The sequence below is a fragment of the Manis pentadactyla genome, chromosome 11, assembly GCF_030020395.1.
Source record: "Manis pentadactyla isolate mManPen7 chromosome 11, mManPen7.hap1, whole genome shotgun sequence".
Lineage (NCBI taxonomy): Eukaryota > Metazoa > Chordata > Mammalia > Pholidota > Manidae > Manis > Manis pentadactyla.
Window position 1 is genome coordinate 23,530,400 of NC_080029.1, and position 27,048 is coordinate 23,557,447.

General features: G+C 39.0%; 1 protein-coding gene across 12 annotated transcripts in view; it reads right to left on the bottom strand.

Annotated features, from left to right (window-relative positions):
- NRXN3 (neurexin 3) overlaps positions 1–27,048 on the bottom strand; it is a 1,462,828-nt gene that overhangs the window by 740,583 nt on the left and 695,197 nt on the right. The gene's annotated exons all lie outside the window — the stretch shown is intronic.

Genomic DNA, 27,048 nt, shown 5'->3' on the forward strand with positions numbered 1-27,048 from the left:
GGCATCAGTTGGGCCTGAACCAGAGCTACTGTCTTCAAAGTACTTTTCCCTACATGATGTGAGCTGAATAAATAAGAGCAGCAATTAGTTGCAATAGAGGTCAAAAAAGAAAACATATTTTCCAGCTCTGGTAGACAGAGAAAGCCTTTACTGAGTGAGGATTTAAAAACTAAACCAGTCTTGAAGGATGAATAAGATTTTGGTAAGTGGAGAAAAGACGGGGAGACAGATGTTTGATCAGCCGCTGTAATTCCTGAGAGCCAGTGCAGGAGTGCTCAGTAGCCTGTAGCCTGGAAGCACCTGGATACTTTAGTCACCCTTGATTTAGAGAAAGATATTTTTTTTTCTTAAACAATGTACTGTCTTGGAGACAAATATTGAGACACACTAGCACTAGGTTAATTGAACTACTTTACAAATCTAAGGCAGGGAAGGAAAAAAGAAAGTATCACAGAAGTAAGGCAGAATATATTTACCACATATGCATTTACTGATTCACTTTATTTACTCTACATATATTTATTTGGGGCCTGCTCGGTCTTAGGGAGAGTGAGAGTTAAGAAGATGAATAAAACACTGTCCAGAAGGAGGTCACAGTCTTACAGCAATGAAAGAAATAAATTAGAATAAAACGATCATCATGGTAAAATTATTATCAGGGAGAGCCCAGTGAGGCCCTTAGCATCTCAGAAAATGGAGAAATCACTTCTAAGACACACAGAGGAGCCCGTGCTGTGCAGGGGGGAGAGGAAGTGGCAATGTCTGAGAAAAATCTGTTTCTCTCATAAAAGCCTCCTTGTGTTTTGTTTCTCATATTGGTTTTGTTTTATTTTTTATTTTTTATTGTTTTCCTCTATTACCAAACCCTTTTATTATAAGAAGGGCCTCCTGCAGTGTTATCAAAGGCTCTCCTTTAGGATAAAGACTCCTGATTGTTTTCTCAATTCTTTGCCACAAAATGTGATTTGCTGTGCATGGTGCCAACCCCCCACTTTACCTGATACTGAGAGGAAATGCCCACTGACTGTTTTTCAGGAGTGTCGGTTCCCTTATCCTTTTCCTGCAGCCCATCATTTAATCCCCAAAGCCTTAGCGTACTATGAACACAGAAACTTCCACGCAAAGTGTGTCTCCCTCATCGTGCACATGGCATAGAATGCCTAAGCTACCCCAACCACTTCAGGAGGCCTTCGAGTACTGTGACTGACCCTAGTCCTAGTCCTACATGAGACCTGAACATTTCTTGCTAGAGCAGCTTTTCCCATATCTGCTCCAAGCCCCCTGAATGATCCCCCTAACCCCAAAGCCTGCAGAAGGGGCTATCTCATATTTTGCTGTGACCCCACAGCATCGTGAACAGGACCAGATGGTTGGCAGGGCTGGACAACTAGAAAGTTCTTCTAAAAAGGGTGGATGAACATATACCCGGTAGCCTAGCAGGTGATCCACACTAGAGGGGCAGGAATCATCTAATCCAGCTGTTGATTTACCCCATCTATGGAGTCCTCTGTCCCAGCCTCTACCCCCAACAGAGCCTAAACATAACCTTAAGAGTCAAACACAAAAAGTGACAGTGGTCAGCGTCCATTCATTCCACAACTACTTGAGGGGCACTGTGCTCAGTGTCAGGTTTATAGGACACAAAGGAAATGTCAATCAGAGAGTTGATTCCCTGCCCACAAGCATTTTTTCCATGCTCTACTCCAAATGGGCTCAATACTCTGCGGAGCACATGCTACGCCTCCTCTTGTCATTTGCTCTGTGTGTTTGCTCTCTCCAGCCAGGCTTACTGCTGTTGGCAGCGTCCTCCCTCATGGTTACAGTTCATAGCCTCAGGAGCTATTGCTGGAACAGGGAGGGACTGCGAGTTTAAAAGAACTGCTCTTAATTACAGAAAGGTTAAATCATTTGTTCAGGGTCATTCCATCAGACAACAGCAGTCAAGCAAAAATTCCCTAAGTCCCCAAGATTAGGTTAAACCCTTCTGCTGTAGGCACCTACAGCACCTTGAATCCCTCCTTTTGTAGCATTCCTCCCTCCTGTACCTGTTTAGTGCATTCTCCACCTGCTTTCAAGCCCCCCTGCAGCTGACACCACTTCTGTAATTTTCACTGGCCGAGCCCTGCGTCTGGCCCACTCGTGCTGTAGTGTAGGTGGGCGGAAGCATGTGTTGAATTTCTTTAAAATTTGCAGTCACCCTGTCTATTGAAAGTGGTTTCCGAAATATAAAACTATTTCCCTTCCATGAGATTTCTGTGCGTGGACACACGTGTGACTGCAACAAGGGCCTGGGACCCAAGGCAGATTTTAGGGAGACAGGAATCTTTGAACCAAAACAAAAACAGGTATGAGGCAGAAGTGTGAACAAAGATACTGCACGGGGTGTCATACAGATGTGAACCAGAGTGGACTCAAAGGCCTGGGTGTGTGATAACCCAGATTTCTTCTCCATAGCACAAAGTTGCGGGCGTTCAGGCCCTGCCACTTCACAGTGAGCTCTCTTGCTTGTGGCTGCTGCATTAGGCTGGCTTCTGTATCCAGAAAGAGCTAAGAAAGGACACAAATTATGTGAGAAGGAGCAAGATGCTTGCATAGGAAAATCACCAGCAGCCAAAGAAGACTATCCTGGCTCTAGACACTGGGGAGCCACTTAAGAGTAAGCACCCCATAAAGGACGGAGCAAAAGGCCAGTGAAACTTTAAGGACAAGCAGCTATTCACACCAAAGAGGCCAGAAATCCTGAGATTGGAGAGAATCTACTTGTTCTTCAGAGAACCCAGGAGAAACAAAGGAAGGGTCTCTCCTGTAGGATGTCATTCACTGGTTTTGGACTGTTGCGCATAGACATGCAGCCAGCGTCCCAGGGCAAGGCCATACCCCTTTGGAGAGAGCACAGAGCCTCTCCTCTAGGCCATGATGCCAAGTGCCAATCCTTTTGGGATGAGCCAGATCTCAAGATAGAAAGTAAAAATGTGGGAGGTGAGCTTCAGAAGGGAAAGAGGGAAATCCTTCTCTGGGTTTGCACTCTTTGCTTTGGGTCCAGAATTCTAGTCATACCTAAGGATCCTAAAACAAAGAATAGCCTCTGAGTGAGAGGAAGCCCTTTAGGGGCCCCGTGAGGGAGGACCAAGGACTGTGGGTGCTCTCTGAGCAGCCATAGCTAGTAGCCAATGCGCTTCCCCGTCCATGATTCCCAATCTATCAGAGAAATCTCAAATACTGCATCCTGTCTCAGCTGTGATTTGCAAAACTGAGGACAGGATCTACTGTCCACACCTGGGTCAGGGCAGCAGGGCATGGGAAGCAGTGTTTCTAGCAGCTGGTAGGGTGGTAGCACTGGAGAAAGGGACTCTCAAGGACAAAGAGAGCTCTTTGCAACCTCTTGCAATAGGGAGATTTTCCCTTCTCAGCTCACTTTAGAGAATGGTGGTGCCAACCATCATTGATTCTGACCAAATGGATTTTCATACCAGGTCTTGGAGAAGAACTTATGATCCGAAGACCGATGAGTTATGCAGGTGTTGTAAATTCCATGAGGGCAGGGAAGAGTTTTATCGTTTCCCATTTGATCTTTGGTGCCAAATACAGTATCTGCTACACAGTAAGGATTTAATGACTAGTTGATGAACTAATAAATGGATCTTATGTTCTCTTTGTATATCAGTAAAAACAGTATTAATGAATGAATGCATTAAAATGAACATTCACTTTAGAGATACATGTCATATAAAGTGGCTACTTATAGGTTTGATGACCAACAAAGTGTTGATTGGGAAAAACAGTAAATTCTGCAATACTAAATTAGTAAGACGACAGCTTAGTCAGTTTAATGGAGACTCTTGACTTAGCATTTCATGGTCAACAAAGTGGTCGGCAAAATGTAACGTGAATAGAAATGCATTTGGCATTTCAAGAACAAAAGCTTTCTTGGAGGAAGGTAATAACCCCTTTGAGAACACTGACTACCCACAGAAAGTGAAGTGGGCTGTTCCTGGGATTTTGCTTTTGTTTCAGCATGTATTGAATACAAACATTGTGTAAGTAGCTCTGGCACACATAGAATTAGGGAAAAACCGGTCTGCTTTAAATCCTGTCATTCCAACAGGACAAAGAAAACCAGAGGATAGATGCATCAAGAAGACCATAAATTCTCAATGATTATGATCCGAGGAGCCTTTGGTAAGCCACTATCATAGTCATGCAATAAAGACTTTTTTTTTTAACCTTCTTTTAAGTTACTGACTTAAATCTTCACCACACCATCACCCCCATACACACACATACATTGTGTTTCCCCACCACCTTCAAACACAGCAAGACAGGCAGAGAATGCAGGACTCAGAATCAGTGTCAAAAACATCACTATGGATTTCTGCTTGAAAATGCTGAAGGAAATAAGCTTACCAAACGTTAAATGAGTATGACCATAGCTAAACCCTTCCAAGACTTCCCTGTCTCCAATTTGAGGAAAAATGAAATGTTGGAGATACTAAGCAACCTTTAAATAATTACGCCAAGGAGCTCATCTCTGCTTGTATAATCAATTCTTGCAGAGCCTGAGAAGCTCAAGAAGGAGTGTCAAGACATGAAATTCCTACGAGGGGAAGAATACAATAGATGGTCAGTCTACACAGACTGTGGCTCTGAGGGGTCACCTGGGGCAACGCACCTGCTCTCTGGCATCCTCTTGTGCTTCCTGTAAAACGTACCTTTCTTACAGGGTTATGCAAGGAGCATGCAATCTTCAATCATTCTTCTATAGCTTTTAGAATAAAAGCTCAAACTCAACTTAGTACTTGGTCTCCCTGATTCTGCCCCACCTATGTGTCCAATGGACATGATTATGTCCCCCACACCACCAAACTCTTCCAATCCCCACACTCATGGAGGGTCTCAAGTTTTTCTTAATTCTTTTTATATTCTATTTCCTCAGCCTACCTCTCTCCTTTCTCCTCTTGGCAATACAGTCATCCCTCCACACTCAGCCTGCCTGCATCTTATGAGCCATTCCATCTTAGATGCCCCGTCAGTTCGCCCAGGCCACTCACCTTCCTGCTGGCAACCTGTGCAGAACACCAGCAGTCACTGAACACACTATCCTTTGGTATTTCTTTACCTTTCCCACCAGGCTGTAGGATCCTTGAGGGACTGACTGTATATCTCACTTCAGTATCCCCAGTGTCTCGTACCTGGTTGATACATGTAGACATTTAGAAGTGAGTAAATACTACTCCATAGCCAAGCCATCTGGGGAACATCTTTGTTTGTATCCACTATCTCAAATTGTAGTCTTATCACAGAAAATCACTCCTTGATAGCAACAATGCTTCATTTGTCCACAAGTCAACAAATGAAGTCCGTGCATGGTCATGGAAATGAATGAATTCAGTGTATATATATATATACATATACTCAACTTAGTACTTAGTGTATACATATATATGTAGGATGATTATTTGATTTTTATTGAATTGAACTCACACTATTTATTTCTCCATTTAACTGTTTCCTCCCCATCCCAGTCCTCTTTGATATCAACTTGTTCAAATAATCACCCCCTGCCCTTCCTCTCTCCACTAACACTCAAATGTAAAGAAGAAAATCACACACCGTGCTGTATGTCTGGGAGTAATTCATCTCCGTAGCGGTTGCATTACATGTGGACACCAAAATGACAAACAAACTCAGTTGAGCACAGGTCTAGGCACTTTCATGACTTGCTCCACACCCGAGAGGAGGCTCCTTACACAAGTGCAGCCTGTTGAGGTAATATGCTGACATGATACCTGAGCTAGCTCCAACTACTGATGTTCTGTTCCAAAAGGAGTGAATACAATTTATCACTAAAAAGTTGAAAAAGGACTGTCTAAAATTACCAAGTGCATTTAATTAAATTATCTTGGTATAGAGAGTTATCATGATGAATAGCCCCACATCGAACAAAGCTAACTGGCACAGTTCTCCTAGCCTTGAACTGGGCTTTTTCTTGAATCAACATCTAAGAAGCGGGGGAAAGAAAAAAAAAAATCGGCTTATTAAATGTGACCTATGAAACCAAAGCACCATCTAGTGGGCAAAACGGAGAGCGACTGCTTTTCAGGATTCCCTTTGATACCCAACAAATGTTTTCTTGGTTCACCAGTCTCTCAGTGTCTAGTGGATTTAAAAATTCCCCTTTTAAATTTATATTAAAAATTAATTGCAGACTTACAAAGAAAGAACAAACAACAACTTCTTTTATTATCTCCAAACTTGCTAACACAAACACTGGGGCCTCTATGTAAATAGAGATGTGTGGGTTGCACAGCACCTGTGTGCCCCGCTGCTTGCCAAGTATCCTCTTCCCGCAGCCAGCATCGCCACAGCCAGAGGCCCTGGGCATCTGTGCCTTCTCTGGACTCAGACTCATCCCTGTCTGGGAAGGTGGAAAGTCAAAATTCTATTTTGTGCTACAGCATATGGAAAGCAACATGGCAGAGAGGTTAAGAGCATGGGCTCCCAACTGACAAACCTGGATTTTAATACCAGCTTCCTACCTCCTAGCTTGGTGGATTGTGGGCCTGACATCTCAATTCTTATATCTCAGATCCCTTCACTGATATAAATGGGAGCAATAATATCTGCTTACTGGAGTAATGATAATACCTACTTGAAAGGTTGTTATAGTAATCAAACAAGAGAATATAAATAACCCAGCATTCCACAAACATTTTCTAAAAGCTTTATCATTCTATTTATTAACTTATTCCCTCTAATTCCTACCTACTTGTTTTAATAATGCAAAACAAAATACATGAAATGAAATTTCACTAAGTGGATACACTCTGCCTTTATGGGTTATGTAATTCTTTAGCCATCTAATATATTTCAACAAACAACCTTTAGGATTTTATTATCAATTTAGGGATGAATTATATTCATATGGGTGCTGGATAAACTCCTGCAGACATCATGTGTGGTGTCCATATATAACCCAAACAGTGGCTGGCTGGTCAATTGGTTTTATGGAACAAAACCCATCCCCAAACCAAGGCAGAAAGTGAGGACAATAGCAGTCCCAGGTCACCACGTACAAATCCACAGCCAATGTGCTTCCTAAATTTCATTTTCCCCAATCGGATTTAAAGACCACTGTGAATCAATCAAGCAATCTGCTACAACACAGGCTAAAAATGAAGCATTTAAAAGTATGTAGCTAAATGAAATACAGAAGCTGATAATATAAATTCTGAACGCCACCATTTTGTTTTCCAAATAGTCCAATATTAAGAATAGCTGTTGTTTTTATTTCCAATGATATGTATGCATCAGAGCCTTGAAGGAATCTATACATTTTAGTTGGAAGAAGAGTCCTTTTCCACATTCCTCAAAAGGAAAAGGTGACAACACAGGAATGCCTTGTAGTCTCATCTTGTTTACTGCTTTTTCATTCTCTTACAAAAGAAACCTTCATTTAACTTCAAGGCAGAAGGGAGTGGACCAACCACAGGCATTTACAGCAAAAAGACAGATGGTTGAACTGGTTATCTGTCTGCAGAAATTATTCATGGAGGGCATAAACAGCAACAGACACCAAATAATTTTTATGTGTTTGTGTGTGTTTGTTTTAATAACTTCCAAATACCCTTTCAAGTTGTAAGATGAATCTCAATCACAGCAAGTGAAAAAAATGAGGGAAAGGACAGAATTTTCACTACTATCCTCACTGGAGACAGATGATATGAAATAGTCGCATTTGATCATGATGGATGATCCCTGCTCCATACTCTGGGAAATGAGTAACCTCCCTCACAAAGCACCTCCCTATGGCTTTCTTGAGCAAAAGAAGGGCCCTCTCCTGTCTAAACCTGACAATTAGATTTAATCATGCACGGAAGTAAGGAGTCCCTGGGGTTTAGTGTCACACTGATTCTGAACCGCAGCACCAGTGGTAAATGAATTCCCTGGACTTTCAGTAAACACTACCAAGAAAGTGAATCCCTGATTTTTTAATATTTCTTTGCCTATATTTTCAATCCATATCTGCATATGACATGGCTCTTTCTCCTGGAATTTTCTTTTCTATCCACATGCCTCTCACACCCAGTACCACTAACAATGGTGCCATTCCAGATTTTAATGACTTTCCTCTGGGTTCTTATGAAGAGTATGAACCAGTATTTGATGGATCACTTAAAACATTCATACGTAATAACTATTTTAATGTATAAATAAAAGTGTTTTCCCAAAAACAAGCTGAGGGACTATTGAGGGAACACAAGAGGCCTGAACAAGGACAGTCTAATGGTTAGGTCCTCAACTCTCTTCCCAGCAAGGATCAGTCATCATTCCTACCACCTAATCTGAACTGCAATATAAAATATTTCTGATTCAATGCAGTTGTCAGAATATAAACCTTCCAGGAGTTTCCTTTTTTATACCATTTGCGGGGAGGGGACTGGTAGGCTTGAACTGGTAAAATTCATAGTAATTGTTTTGTTTTGCGGTTTTGGGGGGAGTTTTTTTTAAGAAAAAGGACCTGTAATTCCTAAGGTGGGTGGTAGGTGTTTAAATATTTGCACTGTTACTTTTAAATTTGACACACAGTAACATATTATAAATATTATGTGCATGTGTTCAGTAGTTAATAAAAACATGAAAATTCTTTTAAAAAGGAATGAAAAAGTGAGTAACAGTCTTCAGCAATTATGGCAAAAAGCTAACACTTGTTAATAAGGCTGGTGGAAACAAGGATGTCGAATACCTTTTGTATGCTTGAAATATTTTGTAATTTTAAAATTAAATTGGGCTTTTAAAAAAAACTGCCTGCTGCTGCTCTTCATTCTAAATTTGTTATAGGTGACAAGGCTTCATAGTGTTGATTTTTGGGAATGATTTCTAATTTCTTTTTAAAGAGAGAGAGTTTTTATCTTGAGCCCCGCAAATACTGAAAACTCTTTCTTCTGTAGATAACTAACCAATTTATACGAACAGTGGCAGGGTTTATTTCCCAAATGGTAAAATATAATCACAGAGAATCTGAGTAACCTTGGTTTGGTTGTCCTGCTTTAGTTACTTGACAGAGCCTAAACTTTCTTAGCCAGGGAGCCAGAAAATCAAAGGATTAAGACATAGACAAACAGTAGCCGACCTTGTACCCATCTTCTCGGGGGTGGTACATGACCATGATTTATCAGTTTTTCCCACATAATCCTATCATCAGTGCATTTGTTTTGTTTTGTTTTCTGTTATCCTTTAAAAAAAAAAAATGCCGAGGCTTCTTTTTGAGAAATGATCCCAGGCACGTAACATGGCTGAATTTTAGCCAACATCCCGCTGTAAGGATTCTCTTTTCAATACTAACAGTTGACAGAAAAGACAATCAACTGGGAACAAAAATGAAACTGTGTGTGAAGAAATGGAGCTCCATGTTTCAATGCTTGTTCAATGGCCTGAACAAAATTGTTAGATGACAATACATCTGTATGCATTACAGATGCCTTGATAATTCTCAGACCAAATTGTGCAAAAAAAAAAAAAAAGAAAAAAAAGGAATACCTAAATTATTTGACGCACCTCATTCCTCTATGAAATGAACTTTCTTTGACCAGAATTCTGTAAGAGTAAAAATAAACATACCAAAGGATTCTTCTGTTGCAGGGGAGGTAATCTACACAGTCTAAATGTTCAGGAGATGTCCTTTTTACAAAGGAAAAATTGCACACATTTCAAACTGAGGCAGGAAATAACAGTTTTGAACACTTCAAGCATTTCAGTTTAGCAGCAGGGAGCTTGGGGAAAATTCTGAGGGCAGTCTCAGAGCCCTCTGGTATTTCTATCAGCTAGAATCCTGGAGCCTGGACACAAAAGCAGAACTTGGCTGACTGCAATTTTGCCTGTATCGGCGAAAACAATTAACCTGTTCCTAGCCATGCACAACCAAAATATTGAAATTACAATTAATCAGAGAGGCCATACCAGTTCATTCCATTGGAAATCATACAACAAATATGATCCAATACTTGTTTAAACCAATGTATAACTGAAATACTATTCACTGAATAATAATACAGAAAGAGGTTGTAATATAAGAAATTGATTTTTTTAACATTAAAAAAAATCTTTAATGGCAAAAACCAAAACCAAAGTCAAGGCTAAAAGGAATAATAATCAAAGCTCATATAATTTTTATAAATGGAGATTTTATTACAAATGGATATTTCTTAAATGTTTGCCACTTCACCAATTCTTTGAATATTATAATTGGTTGTGCCTGCTTCCTTGTGGTCAAATTGAGGCTGACCCTAAGATTCTTAATGCCGACACTCAAGGTCAGGCCATTTTTGCCATTTACCCCAGCTATTATAAAAGCTTCCTAATGGCTTTCTTGTTTTCACCTACTCTTCCAAAAAATATCCATTGAAACCCCACTGTGTGTCAGACACTCTTCAAGGGTTATTTAGTGGTGAACAAATGGATGTGGTGTCTGCTTTCACAGGGCTTACTATTGTCTTTCAACTGGCCCCTCATACCCTGCCAGAGGGCTCTTTCTAAGACATTGCTTTGCCCAAATCCTACACTTGCTCACAATCTTCCATTGCTCTTCTTCCTCCCAAATCTGCCACCTCCAGACCCCCCTGATCAGGATCTCATCTTGGGCACCTCTCACAAGCCACTAAGCTCCTTCTGCTACAGTCAGATGTTGTATTTCCCCAAAGGATCCCTGAATTTTCCTACCACCCTGCCCTTGCTCATTTTGCTCTTTCTATGTAACATTGAGCCTGCGCAGAGCTGGGCCTATATTCAAACAAAAAAGAAATGAATACCCGGCACTCTGTATAAAAGGTATATGTAAATATATTTGTTGTACAGGCTACCTTGAAATAGGTTTGGTGAAGTTTTAGCGAAGTTTAAAAAAATCAAATAAAAAGGTTAGCAGAAATACTTAAATCTGGAGTCACTCATAAGAATAAAACTATTTCTTTGTAAGCGACAGGGAGTTGCTAAGCACACATATGAAGTGGTTTTCACTCTTTGGGACACAGCGCAGTCATTTGGACAGCAGAGGCATGTATTTGGCTCTCCAAGTACACACAGACTCCTTCTAAAATGCCCCTTCCTTGTGCCACTAGGAACCTATTCCCTCCAACCCCTATTCCCTAACCCTTCACTTCAGCCCCAGTCATTATGTGTAAAGGAGAGTGAGAACTAGTGGGACATAATATCACACAAAACACTGTTTAGAAAATATTGACTTAGTATCATTGCCCAGAGAACCAACAGTTAGGACCCCTTATTCTTGCCCTCTGCTATTACAGCTGTGTGATCTTAGAAAAGTCAATACTTCCTTTCAAACCTTATTTTATTTTATTTTATTTTTATTTTGGTATCATTAATCTACAATTACATGAAGAACATTATGTTTACTAGGCTCCCCCCTTCACCAAGTCCCCCCGACAAACCCCATTACAGTCACTGTCCATCAGCGTAGTAAGATGCTATAGAATCACTACTTGTCTTCTCTGTGTTGCACAGCCCTCCCCGTGCCCCCCCCCACAGTATACATGTTAATCGTAATGCCCCCTTTCTTTTTCCCTGCCCTTATCCCTCCCTTCCCACCCATCCTCCCCAGTCCCTTTCCCTTTGGTAACTGTTAGTCCCTTCTTGGGTTCTGTGAGTCTGCTGCTGTTTTGTTCCTTCAGTTTTTCTTTGTTCTTGTACTCCATATATGAGTGAAATCATTTGGTACTTGTCTTACTCTGCCTGGCTTATTTTACTGAGCATAATACCCTCTAGCTCCATCCATGTTGTTGCAAATGGTAGGATTTGTTTTCTTCTTATGGCTGAATAATATTCCATTGTGTATATGTACCACATCTTCTTTATCCATTCATCTACTGATGGACACTTAGGTTGCTTCCATTTCTTGGCTATTGTAAATAGTGCTGCAATAGACATAGGGGTGCATCTGTCTTTTTCAAACTGGGATGTCAAGCCTTATTTTTTATATGTAAAATGAGAGACAAAAGAGGTTTTATTTAAATGAAAATTTAATACGTTATTTATTAATGAATAATGAAGACTATATTTTATAAATTGATGGTTTTGTGCCTTACATGGTCCATTCTAGTAGTTTAATCCCCACTAAATACTTCCAAAGTAAGCTTTTGGCTATCATCCTTACCCTTAACTGGTACCTAATGTCTCAGGTTTTTATCAAAAGTTAATTGAATACCTGTAACCTGCAAGGTTCCATATAAAATGCTGGGAATATAAAGCTAAATAAGGCTTTGTACCCACTGTACAGAATTCACAGTTAATAGTGAGCCAGAATAAGTAACAAATACTTGTGTGATATGCACAATGATGAGAAATATTTACTGAATGGATAAATAGTAAGAAGATCACTCTTTTTCAATGACTGACGAATATGCTAACTAAATACAAGGAAAAGTAATCACATAATCCTGGTCAAATTAGAAGAAGAAAACGTTGTTAAGCATGTTGTGTAAATATGTAAATTCTATAGAAGTATTCAATCAGTGCAAAGCCCAACTGAACATATGTAGATGAGCAAGGTAAGGAGCTTGGGCCAAAAAAGGAAAGCGAAAGTTTAGGGCACATTTGGAGAAGGGATTTTTCCCACCTCTGCTTAGGTTTATGAAAGTAAGTGCTAGAAGACATGAAATAGAAAATTGTTTGGAGAAAAACCCTGGGAAGTTTTAATTGCCATGAACTAGAGATTTGAGGTGTTTAAATATAAACAAAAATATTTTATGAAGAAATATGAAGGCTCACATCAGCTAGCTCCTGCCGGGTGAATGCTAACTAGCATAGTACAGAACAGGATCTCCCTGAATAGCCGAAAGAATGGTCAGAATCTAGGACCAAAGCTTCGATGGCCACAAAAATAATATGTTGAGGGCATTGCTAAGTATGAGGACCAGCTGACAAACACCTGGCTTTCCCTAGCTGTAAGGCAGCAGCAGAGAAAACAGCAGATGACTTGACTCATTTGGATCGTGGGTGTCCAGGTCATGAGGCAACAGCTCTAGAGTATTAGTGGGAACGTCATTCATAGGACTGACTATGAACTCCATATGGTCTATGGAGGCAAATGAAACCTTTGAGACTATGGGGAGTAGAGTCACAGGCATAGGTAGGAGAGAGCTGAAAACTTAGGAAATGGTTACCAGCAAAGGAAATTCTCTTTGCTTGATGGCCAGGCTTCTGAGGAAGTTGGGCTGTTAGAAAAACCATAACATGAAAATTGAAGTCATAAAGGATAATGCAAAAGATGAAGGCAGACAAAGACTGTGAGCAAGGGATTCAGTTTAGAATATTATTTACATCCTGAAGATCAGTAGGTGCTGATGAGAAGGAGGGGGGAAAAGAGTGTAAGGCATTGTGGGCCTTAAAAGAAGAAAAATCACAGAACCATGATGGTGAACTGTGCTCTGATTCCAGGAATAAAGGGATTGGAGAAAAAAAATTATCCTTCACTGAAAAAGACTTCAAGGGATATTATATCAATGAAACATATCCAGATTTTGGTTAAGGCATAAATATTGAAGCTATAAGGGAGCTGTTCACATTAGGAAAGTATATACAAAACAACAGTTTGCTCATGTAATAGCAATCACTCAGTCATTTGTGGTCTACTACCTTCTTGGCATCAAATACTTGTCTTCAGAAATAAACACTATTTATACAAACACATTTTTACCATACAAAGGTTCAGAAGTAAATAAATCACACTTCCCTCTAATAAATAAACTGCATATAAAGAGAAAAACCATTTCCATATGAGTAAAATGAATTTAAATCTCCATCATCTAATATTCTGACCAAATTCTTAAAACCCTGGTTCTCAGGAACAAATGGAATCTGGAAGTGCAAATTTTCTACATAAGTATTCTTACAGGTGCCAGATGTTAAGGTGAGTGAAATTTCTCTTTTGGAGTCCCTCATCATTTCCTTTTCTAAATACTATCAGCTTCATAGGTTTCAAAAAGCTAACAGCATTTTATTCATTGGGACTGATTATCAAAATCACCATGAGTAAGATTTTGGTCTAATCCCCGAATGTTCAGTAGCTGAGCCCATTATTTGGGACTCCTGGGTAACCGGTATGTAATCATGTTACTGAGACATGACTTCTTGTTCAGCTGAACTCCACTGGAGATCAATATGCAGCCGTCTTCTCATGGCAGGCAATAATTAGCACATGAGGCGGCTTAGATAATAAACCAGAGACTCCACAGACCCCTCTTTTTTTTTTTCTATTACGAGTAAATAGAGAAAGAAAGAGTGGATGGCCATGGGTCTTTCATGACTTGGACTCATGGTCAAAGTTAATTAGTATCAGACTTGGTTTGGCCTGGTCTTGGAGCCTCAGGCTCAAAGAGTGTTGAAGTGTTTACTAAGAAGAGGTGATTATGAAATCATCTAAGTAGTCCATTGTGAAAGCTAAGTTATATTTTACTGCTATAAATGAGCCAATTTAAAAATGCATTACCACCTTTAGAGTTAATATTTTCTATTGAGATTTCCCTTAATATTGGAGCTGGCAGAGAGTTCCTTTGTTAAGGCATAAATGTTGAACAGATTTGTTCCCTTGGTCTTGTAAGTGACGAGAACCAAAGATCCACTGGTCAGTGATTCTCCTTCACTCCAGGATCAGGAAAGAGCCAAAAATAGGACATGAGATCACAGAATATGCCCAAATCCCTCAGAACGCTCTTGGGAGTCTGTGCAAAGACTGCCTTAAAAAAATAGGGATACTTACGGGAAAGGTAGTACTCTGAAACCTACTTACTTAGGTTTTGGTTGAATTATACAGGCCCCTCCTCTGGAATGTGTTTACATTTAAAATTAGAACACACAAAACATCAGTGTTATTTGAATAATCTAATCCAACAACCCCACCGCCAGTATCCACCCAACACACAAGTTTGGGGAAACTGTAGTCACCCCAATAGCACAAACTCGTTCTCTAGGAAATAGGGTAAACGTCCAACAAAAGTTGTGATGAGTCTACTCAAAATTCTGCTTGTTCTATTTACTAGTGATTTTTTTAATGGAAGATGCACGATTTTAACTAACTAGAACCTTACAAAAACTCTTTCGTAGGTCTAGTGCTCTGATGACATCTGTTATCCTTCATCCTATTAACACAACGGGGACTTCTGAAAGGTATATATTATGAGGTTGTTTTGTATTGAATCATCAAAGGCCACACAAGTCAAGGAAGGAGTCAGTATTTGAATTCACCTTTACTCTCAAATCCATGCTAATCCTCTTGAGATGCTGAGTCATGGTGTCTCAAGTTCTGAATATAAACACAATGGGATTTTGGAGAAGAAATTAATACGGACTAAAATGGTCAGGGAAAACTCAAGGGAACAGGTTAGACTTGGGTTGGACCCTAAACACTGTATAGGATTTGAAAAGCCAGGTCAAAAGGGGGGAGGCAGGGGTCTGGGTGGGGGGCGGCGCAGGAACCAGAGCAGCAGTATGGAGGCATAATGACCACAGGACACACTAGTGACAGTGAGAACACTGGCCTTGTTAAAGGGCAGTAAGGCAAGATAATTAGAGGAAATGTGGTTCAGAAGACAGGTTTTTAAAAGCAGATTACTGAATACCTTATTGAAAACTAAGTGTAGGGCTTGGACCCCATGGAGGGCTACTGAAGGCTCATGAGCAGAGGAGTGATATGGAAAAAAAGAAAGGTGTTCCTGGAAGATTAATCTGGCACTGTTACCCAGGATAGATTTTGGAAATAAAAGCAGGGAGGCCAACAAGGAAACTCAAAGACTGCCGAGGGCAGCAGGAGGGGAGAGTCATTTTTAACACGCCCTACGTTGCCCTGGTGATTTTCCCTACCGGCTTCAATAGCGTTCCAACAGAACACTCCTCCCTGCCCTCCTCTGTGTCTGAAAAATACGCCACCAAGACATCCCACGTGACAAGATGTGCAGCTTTAGGAAATACAGCCGCAACCACGTATTACCTAGGAAACCAAATACAACAATGCAAAATGTTACCCCACGCTAGGAAATAGCTGTGAGATTTGGTTATAACTGTGTTTATTGTTCATTAAAGTTTATGTAATAGGAAAATATGCTAAATTAATCCAAATGCAAATTAAAGAAGTTAGACATTGGAAATACAAGCTGTGTGTTGTAGGGGTTGGAATAAACCTCTATCAACACTTTGGATAAACTCACTTGCTTTTTTAATACATTCTTTTCCATTTGCTCTGTTTGCAGGATTTTTCGCGAATTGGGGACAACAGACACATATGACAATGTATGTGTTAACTTCAGGCCCTTTTCCAAAGGCCCCTGGTGCCAGGGCACTGATGTGAGTTTTAATTAGGTGATACTCTTGAGAGCCAGCAGGAGGAAGTCATAAGGGAATTTCAGATAGGAAGAGGAGGAAGATTATTTTTAAGGATAAATAAATCCCAGGTGATGTCTCCCTGCCTAAATCTATTTTCAGAGATAAAATTTTACCCCACATGTTGATCATTTAGATGGGGGCAAAGGGGCTTTCTGTTAACTATCTTCACAGGTAGTCAGATAGTTCTCTTTGGCCCAAGTAGAAACACTATCTTTACAATTACTGACATATACAACTTGTCAGTTGGCTGAGATGCAACCAAAAGTTCATATGTGACTAAAAGACACAGAAACAAAGGTATTTGGATAGAAAATATTCTTTCAGAACTGCAAATATATCAAAGGGAATTTGTGTTTATTTATAGTATGTATATATGCATCAAAATAATAAGTGCACACCAGTGTCTAAAGATCAAAATAAGGACAGTCAGTGACCAAAATACTCCCTGGCACAGAAACACTTCCACTTCCCTGAAATATTCATTTTTTTTGTTTGAAAACACTTCTTAATTTCATTTGGCAAAGAGACATGGATCAGGTGGCAAAGATCCACAGGATAAAGCGAGGTGAGAAAACAAACTATAATTCTAGGTAAAGAAAATAAGAATGGCTAGCTGCAAGAGCCAAATCAACCCTTGTACCCACTGAGTTTAATCAAGTGCCATCAGAGGGACTGGAGGGAAAAAGCAATGGGGGCCTCATAAAAGAAACTCAGATGAAGAAACACCTGATGGAGACACATTTGCTGGTACTTAACTAGCTTTGTGCAGCTTCTTCACTACAGAAGGCCTAAAACTAGAGTTGAATGATGATACCTATACCCCCACCCTCCCAAAAAAAACCTGATTCTAGAATATTCTCTATAGCCAATGCTGTTCTAGGACTAAAGCAAAGCCTCCATTATCCCTAGAGGTTGTGGCTTAAAATGCTGCACATTATATGTTAAATCCCTCATTCTCCCCCAATCTCAGGGGACAGGTCAAAAGCAAGAGATGATATCCATTTCCAACCTAGATGGACTAACAGAGATTGGGTGATCAACAGTCAAGTTCAACACCCAAGAGGGGGAGGACAAATATGAAATAATGGTTTGCAAGACCCTGGACATCAGGTAAAGACCCTGAGAGGAAAAGACAAACAAGGTGAGCCTTACTATGGCTCCAGCTTACTGCCTTGGGAAAATGTCTGCCCCGTGGAGCAGTGAGGGTACCCCGAGTGGAGCCGACGGACTCCTTTGGCTGAGGAGATGGGGTTGAGAGTAAGGAGGGGGAGAGGCAACTAGAATGCAATGACAGGGGGGAATCTTAAACACCTTGCATGGAGCTAGAAAAAACAGAAAGAAAGGATCACATCCTGTATGATTCCATGAACACATACTCAAGAACAGACAAAGCTCATATATGCTGATAAAAATTCAAAAAGCAGTGACCTTTGAGAAGACAAGGTGACTAGAGGAGGTGCAAAGGAACTCGCTGGGAAGACAGAACTGTCTTTTATCCTAACTAGGATATTGGTTACATGGCTGCAGACATTTGTCATGATGCCTTAATATCTGTGCATTTTGCTGAATGTAAATTTTACTCAGTCCAAATATGTCCCCCTCTAAAAAAAAAAAAAGTTAAGGAGAAAAAATAAAGGGAACCAAAGAGTATATTTATTAGCTCTATATTATAGTGAAGATTAAAGAAGTTTGTATCTTTTTTTGCCTTTACATGTAAATGCAACTAAATGTAGGAAATTATAAGTCTATATTGAAAAATACATTAGAATTGTACCTGTATATGACTAACAAGGTAATATAAAATTATCTTCTGTGAACCAATAGTCTCTCAGTGGATTATTGCCATCACCATCAAGAAGTTACTAGCCAAGCACAGCAGAAGTAAATGGGCTATAATTAAAATATAAGCAGTAAAAATGTCTACAGATACAGCATGCTGAAGATGGCTGAAATGAAATTAGGGAAGCCACAATTTCCGACAACTCATAGGGACCCCTGACAAGATATAGGACCCTGAACTGTGGAGACTATTTTTCCTTGAACACATAGGTCCAAGAGTCAACTGGTATTTGTAGAAACTAATGTTTTACTTATGAGTCCCACCTGCTTTTCATGAAGGGTCATGCAAAACAAAAGCCATAAACAGACCAGGCTCTTACTGAATCTTTTAAATTCTGTGTGTGTATTAAAATCAGCAGTACAGCAGATTTGGGGGACAAAGGTATCCCTTCTTGATATCAGGGAAATTACAGGCAAGAGTGAGTCCCATGGGCAACTAGTTAGAGCCCCCCATCTAGGAAACTGCTCCCAAAGTACCAGCACCTTAATCCCATCTCCTAGAAGCAGCTGGATTTAGTTGTCTCCTGATATCCTATTAGCTACACTGAATATCTGTGGGCACATGAATAAGAAACAGATGCAAAGAAAGAACTTTGGGCACTACTTTTGACGCTACTCACTTGTGAATGCTTCTTTCGTTTCTGTCTCACATGCTGGATCTTGCCTACTACGGTACTAGGCTCTTCCTCCAGGCTCACTGACTTCTCTGGACTCGGCCCATGCTTGCCTACACATACCAAATGTGCAGAATGGCACTTTGATGGAACTTGTGACCTTGTTACCTTAGCAGATCAATCCTAATGATGTCCTTACTTTTTAAAGGAACAAAGTAAAAAATGAAAAATACGCTCCCCCCATCAAATAACAATGTAGATATTTGACATCACAGTGTAACTGATACAATAAAAGTAGTAAAACTCTGTGGCTAATGTGAACCTCAATCCCTATGTGTTCAGATGAAGAAGTTTTTCATTGAGAAGCTTTCTTGAGGCACTCAGAAGACACAGCAGTCAAGAGCCGAGACTTTCCAATCAGAGAAATAACTCTGAATCCTTGTCCCCCTACCTAATAGTTTTATGACCTTGAGCAAATCGCTTGACTTCTCTGGAATCGGATCATAACAGTATATACTTTCTAAGGTTATTTAAATGACAACATCAGATAATGAATTCAGCACAGTGGGGAGCACAGAGTAAAGTGGTTAAAAAATAAAAGGTGATGGTGTATGAGAGAGGTATCCAAGGTTCAAAGGGATTTGAAATTGCACAGAGCATAGTACTATTAATCAAAATCATCTAAAACTTAGAAAAAAAAAAACAAAGGCCAAGGAAGAGCCATGTCATATAGGGAAACAAACAAGTCCACCCAAAAAGTATTTAATTCTATTAGGAAGTGTACCTGTGTTTGAGATTGGTATTTACTCTGTAAGATGACACAGTAACCTTTAGATTTTTGTTTAAGAGAGATAATGTTCAGTAGGATAGATAATACCAAAGGCTAAGAGGTTTTTGCCCTGTGAGACTTTCATCAGCTTTCTATTTAATCTAAGTTTGTATTTTAATATTCTTTATACTGTTAAAATATCCAGTTCTGCAAATATTCTTTTGCCATCCTGTTGTTTACACTTTAACCATCTTGTTGTTTCCCTTGTTAAGGAGTTAAATAAATTCAGAACACATTGATTCTATATTTATATGAGTTATGTTTTTAACTTCATGAAAATTCTATTTCTGTGAGTCATGTTTTTAACTTTTTGAAGATTACATCAAAGAGTAGCCAGTGGTTCTATAGGAGTTATTATGTGCCATGTCCTAAACTTCACAATTATAAAATCAATTTATCTTTATGATATTCTTATAAGATAGGCCCGCACTTTAGAGAAACAGAAGAATTAATTATTTCCCAGGTAATACAGCATTAAATGACAGAGTTAAAATTCCAACACAGGCCATCCATTCTACATCAGTGGTCTTATCCACCATGCTTGCTATATGACATATATTGAAATGGCAATCAAATAAAAGTAAAAGGAAATCAGAAGATCTAGATCAACAGAGAATGAAATTTTAAATATTTGCATATATGGAGGAATATTTTAATTCTATAATATCTAAAGACAGTCTAACTAAATGATCCATCTGAGTATTAAGACAGAAACACCTAAAGTGTTTAGAATTCCATATGTCTTCCCAGGCAAGGGAAATAAAAGCAAAAATAAACAAGTGGGGCTACATCAAATTAAAAAGTTCCTGCACAGCAAAGGAAACCATCACCAAAATGAAAAGGCAACCTACTGAATGAGACAATATATTTGTAAATGATATATCCAATAAAGTGCTAATATACAACATATATAAAGAACTCATACAACTCAACACAAAAAAACCCAAATGCCCCAATTAAAAAATGGGTGGAAGACCTGAATACACATTTTTCCAAAGCAAGCACACAGATAGCCAGCAGACACATGAAAATATGCCCAACATCACTAATCATCAGGGAAGTGCAAATCAAAACCACAAGATACCCCTTTGCACCAGTCCAAGTGGCTAATATCAACAAGACAAGAAACAGTACGTGTTGGTGAGCATTTGGAGGAAAGGGAACCCGGCACACTATAGGTGGGAATGTGAACTGGTACAGCTACTACAGACAGCATTACAGAGGTTTCTCAAAAAACTAAAAATAGAAATACCATACGATCCAGCAATTCTACTTCTGGGAACTTACCTGAAGAAAACAATATCACTAATTTGAAAAGATACACATGCACTCCTATGTTTATCACAGCATTGTTTACAACAGCCAAAATATAGAAGCAACCTAAGTGTCCATAGATACAATGGAATGTTACTCACCATAAAAAAGAATGAACTCTGCCACTTGTGACAACATGGATGGACCTAGAGAATATTATGCTAATAAAATAAGTCAGAAAAAGACAAACACTGTATAATTTCACTTATATGTGGAATCTAAAAAAAAACAAACAAATGAATAAACAAATCAGACTCATAAACACAGAGAACAGACTGGCAGTTGTCATGGAGTGGAAGGTGGGGTGAGATAGGTTAAGGGAAAAAAATTAGTGAGAATGTTGGATATTTTGATCTGGGTGGTTACATGAGTGTATACACATGTAAAAATTCATCAAGGTGTACACTAAGATTTGTATATTTTATTGTATGTATCTCAACTTAAAAAAATTAAATGTATCTCAACTTAAAAAAATAAAAAAAAAGAATTCCAGAATGTGATAAAATTAGCAACCAAGAACACAGAGCTTCTCTTTTCCGATCCTATGCTCTTATATAATTTAGTTATTTATGAAGACTTGCCCACCTGGAATTTTAAGCACTCTGGTCTAGTAATTAGTATAGATGTTAAAGTGTAATTATTTCTAATAATGACTAAGTAGTAGTAAATGTAATAAGAATATGAGCTTTCATGCCAGATAAACATGGGTTCAAGTCCTCAACTACTTCCTGTGTGACCTCCATTTTCCAATTGTTAAAATCAGGACAATAGTTGTATAGTTTCTTGAACTTGGGGATGAGTAAAGGGGTGCATCTTTATTTAAAGGTCTTAGTTGAGTGTGAGGAACGTAATAAGAACATGACAGATGTCAAATATTATTAGTGATAATAAAAACTATTACCATTCCTATGTATGAAGTACCTCTCATACTGCTTGCACTAAAGCTTCAAGAGGCTAAGTGACTAAATCAGTTTCACAGTGTTAGGAGTTAGAATTGGCATTTAAGTAGATTGAATTCTAAAGCTAGTTAACTGAATGACTATGCTACGATATCTTTTATAATTTAGTAAGTTATATATGTCAGTCAAATCAACTTTTTAAAATTTTAGTTCATTGTAAATAAATTCCCAAGATAAATGTCCTCCTGTGGTTTCGATGCAATAAGATATGGGCCCTGTTAGGTCCAGCAATAGCCTCAACACAGGGAATTCTTTCCCAAAGAACTGAGTATCATAGTGTGCAGCCTACTAAAGGAGATTAGGATCTAACAATGTTTTTTATATTTTGAAAAATGCATTAATATAACTGTTAAACAAAATAAAGCAGAGCATGAATGCTAAACAGAGTCTGATCTTAACCACACAAATGCGTACAGCACAGAATGGAAGGAAGAAGCCAGATCAATAACAGTGGCTGCTGCTTATTTCTCTCTGCTTCCTGGAATGCTGTCTTTCCTTCCCAACCTTCTTTTTTACCACATTTGCTTAGGAAGTACTATCATATTTTTAAAGACTCATTGGTTAATAAAAACTTCCCTAAAAACAGCAGCTTGTTTTGCACGGAGTCTCAACCCCAGGGACAGTTATGTCGCTCTGTACCATGACTCCTCACCATAGACTGCACATATTTCTATTGAAGCACCTTCATATGTGTCTGCCCCCATGAGACTGTAAGGTCTTTGAACCAGGACTCTGTCTTATTCATTATGATATCTGCAAATGAGAAATGTCTGGTGAGTGAATGAATGAGTCGACAATAGTGTGTTCTATACAGCAAACAGCTGTCTTAATAGAGAACTTCTTAAATATGTCCTATTTGCTGCATAAGCAGAGCCAGAAAACAGAGGTAGGGACTAAACACCTAATTTATAAAAAGGACATAGTGCAGTCTGATACTTTGGACATTATTGCTATACAAATGACAACATAGGCTCTTACCAGCATACCTATATGGACTCAAGAGACAGAATTATTATACACACCTGGCCCCTTGTTTGTACACTAAGCAATGTGCGTATTGCTTGTGTTTTTCTGAACCCTGATTGGGAAATGTGTTTTTAACAGATTTAATCAATATGCCAACCTACATTAAAAAAAATAAACCCACACAATAAATAAAAAGCAAAAGGCCAATCAATAGCCCACAGTGCAGCTTAACAGTCACTCCAGCAGAAAACTGTCTGAAAAGGCGCTTCACACTCGGCTGTCTGCACAATCCACAGCTGCTTGCTATTGATTTGCTGCATGCAGAGAACATCTATTATAACATGCAAGTGCGAACCTAACAGTTTCTCCAAGGAGTACCCCACTGTACTATGAGCAATGTAGTCTAGGTCGCTGGCTGCTGCGGGTGGGCTGGGGACCCACATTTATTCCCTTCTCCTCATCCCACAAAGCCATTATAAACATCTGATTTCTAAATCTAGGAATGTGAAGTGTGTTAAAGACTCATGTGCCACAGGCTGTTCCATGTTCACTTCTCCAGGGCACAGAAGCTGTAATGAGACCCCAGAATTGTATACAATCAAAACAGTTTTGAACATGCTCAAAGGTAACTACTTTCAAAAAGTACCCCCAAATGAAAACTCCTTTGTGTATGTGTGGACATGTGCAAGTGAGTTAGATTTTGTGGAATAGTTTGTGGTATTGCAAAGGAAGAGAGGAACTCAACAGTAGACAGCACTGCCACGCAATATAGGAAAGGGATTCTGGATCCTGCTGGTGGTGTAATGCCTACAATGCTGAAACTGTCCAGACTCTCAGGCCTGACTTAAAATACCAATAAGAATCCAACGTTCAAAAAGAGTATCCCTAGTAGACTCCCATAAGGTCCTGTTTCTCTGGTTGTTCTTAATATGTAGCCCCAATATTGTGTCATTAACTTGGCATTAGTTGGCATTGACCTCTGAGAAGTCAGCCCTTTCCTATTAGGAATTTTTCAGAACTGAAGATTATCTTTGGAGAATACCACTTGTGTGTCCTTTCATAGTTCTTATTAGACCCTACAGGAACTCAAAATTGCTTCTGGGACAATTTTGTCCATTATAGTTTCAAAAGAGCCCTAAAATATCACCTACAGATCATTCCCTGCAACTTTGCCACTACTTGAAATGGTGGAAGGTCATATCTTACAACTAGGAAGAAATTTAGCGTATCAATTATAGCTGGATTTCCAATTAGATGATTTCTGCTCTCTATACATGAGATCACTCTTACATGAGGTAAAATCCATCACAGAGCATATATACCACACCCTCACAATCACTCTATCAGCTTTGCACAGCTGTCTTCCCAAGAGTGAGCCTAAAATTCACCCCACTGCCTCCATCAACCCACCACGCTCTCCCCCAAAATGATAGAATAAAGTAAAGCCATCCATCTTGGTCTACCCATACTAAATGAGATTCAGTTTTAAAATGTAAACTCTACTTATGGAGGCAATATCTATGTGATAGTATCTCAAAAGTGTCAAGCAAACACAAAATCTGGCAAACAGGTATGAGAAAAAAACAGTTATAAGTGATAGAACCAATAGTAAAGTAAGGAAGACTCTAAAATGCAGACATTCTTTTAAAAACTTACAAGGCATACCCAGATATAATTAACTTTTCTATGTGTGATGAACTGAGCACTTTACTTTAGAAGATATCAAAACCTAGCTATTTCCCTACCAAATGAGTTTCTATTCTTGGATGTGCAATAATAAATGCAGATATTTTCATTACATTAATTGAGATCAATCTGCTGTCCTGAAAAACAGCTCATGGAAAAATGAGAGATCCAAATCTTTTTATTCACTCACAAAAAGTGCTTTTGGCCATTAGATTGAATCTTTAACCAAGTCGTATGGTCCTATGACAGCATTTTAACAAATATAAGTTGTTTTAGAAATATGCAACATTCTACAGAATATACTGTCCCTAAGAATTGAGTAAAGGCCAGATTTCCAGGAAGGCACTCCATTTACAATGTCATGCCTCATTTCAGTTATTCATGTCACAGGCAGGCCACCTATGGCATGCATGTTGCCAAAGCAATTACCAATGGCTTCTGTGCTCTTCCCTATAAGACTGAATCCCTACTTTTCTCTATAGTCCTCTTTCATTCTTCTTTCTCCTCCATTCACTTACTTTATCCTTTCTCCTTTCTTTGCAAGCTAAGTTAACAAGAATTTTCTAATTCTTGGTAGGCACATAGAATATGAGTTAATTTCATTTTGAATACGTTTGTGACATGAAGGAGCAAACTACAACTTTCAGGGTCAAAATTGATAGAGAAAATATTAAGCTATGATGTATGGAGTGTGAAGCTTATTTTCTAGGTGGAACAAATTGGCTTTGATGCTAGTTTCTGAAGAGAAGTTCCCCCCAAATACTTTAAAGGTCAGTCCTTGGATGTAGAGATATCCACTGTACAATTTTAAGCAACCTGAGATTTTGATATATTTGTTTGGGTTTCACCAAAAGTTTATATCTGAGCTTTAGAGTTACATCCTATATAACTGAATTCTATATACATATTCCTCACATTCTGCAATTAAAATATACTTGCTCACACTTCCATATAGCCATCCAAAAAGTCCACTCTCCAAAAGATGAGGGAGGCATATTCTTTTAATGATTTAGGTTCAAAAGTCTTTTACAATGAAAAAAAATCAACTGCATTGTGTACAGAATAAATTCCCAAATACATTACCCTAAGCCTCAATATCTTGGAAACATCTCTGGAGGATGAGAAGCTACTGCCGCAAAAGAAAACTGACCTTTCCCAATCTGTTCTAGTACTTCATTATATATAAACAAATTGCTCATGTCAGATAATAAAATAGTCCTCATTCTGGACTGAGACACGATCTGCTCTGGACAAAGCCAAAAACAATCATAGAAAGCTGGAAAGAATCCTGGTTGACTTTTAGCAGAAAACAATGCCTGGGCCTGGGTGGCAGAGAGAAAAATACATACACTTTCTAAAGATTGTACATATTTACCACAGTGAGAGTAACTTACCTTGCTGTTTCTTTTGTGTGCAGTTTCTTCCTGACCATTTCTACCAGGAGTGGTAGATTTCCGTGATACGGAATAAACTTGTGAGGACAAAGAAGCATTACACCACTATTCAGGATAAAGAGCTTCCATGGGAGTCATTTGCAGACAAATTGGAGGGAAAAGGAAGAGCATAACACACACTTCCATAGGTACTCTGGTGGGTACACAACTGCCTGTCTCAGAGTGGAACAGTATCTCCAAATCATAGTTATGGAAACAGGGCTTTCAACAATACCCCTTAGGAAAGAGCAATCTGATGCCAAAACTTCCTGCCGATATTGTGTTCTTTGTGCTACAAAGAAAGAGGCAAAGGCTTACATGTAGGTTACGATCAGAGCATTCTCCTCTCCACTGCCAGATTCTCCACTTGTTTATCCTACTGTATCTTAAGAGCCTGACCAAGCATATAAAGACAAAACACTGAGAAAAATGGAAAACAATCGCACACATGAAAAAAAAGGTAAGAAATAAGGAATCCAGGAAAACCAAATAAACATGATAGAGATGGCACTGTAATTGGTGCCTGCTTCCACTTAACAAACTATAATATGGCTTTAGTGTTTGCTCAGAAAACACGCATCTTTTTTATAAAACCAAGAGGCCAACTGACTGAGTTTAGATTGTAAATCATGCTCCTACCATGAAAGTTACATTTATAAAATCAGAAGATCAGCAGAACACACCAGATCAAGGCTTTTCAACAAATCTCTTTACAGTAGGTATTCAGCAGTTTCAAGTGTTTACTCATCTTTAAAAGGGGCCCTGCTAGGAAAATAACACGAGAAGGAAGTGGAAACACAACAGAATTAAGTATCCCCACCATGTGTGCTAGAATCACCTTTATGAGCTCAGTCTTCTCCTAGAATCAGATCGGCTGATGCACCTAAAGCAACATTTGTGGACAAAAACAACAATGGGCTGTCTTCCAGTAGGAACCAAATACACAGCTATGTACATATAAATACATGCACAAAATAGAAATGCATATATAAACAGAGAGATTATATGTAACAAATAGCTAT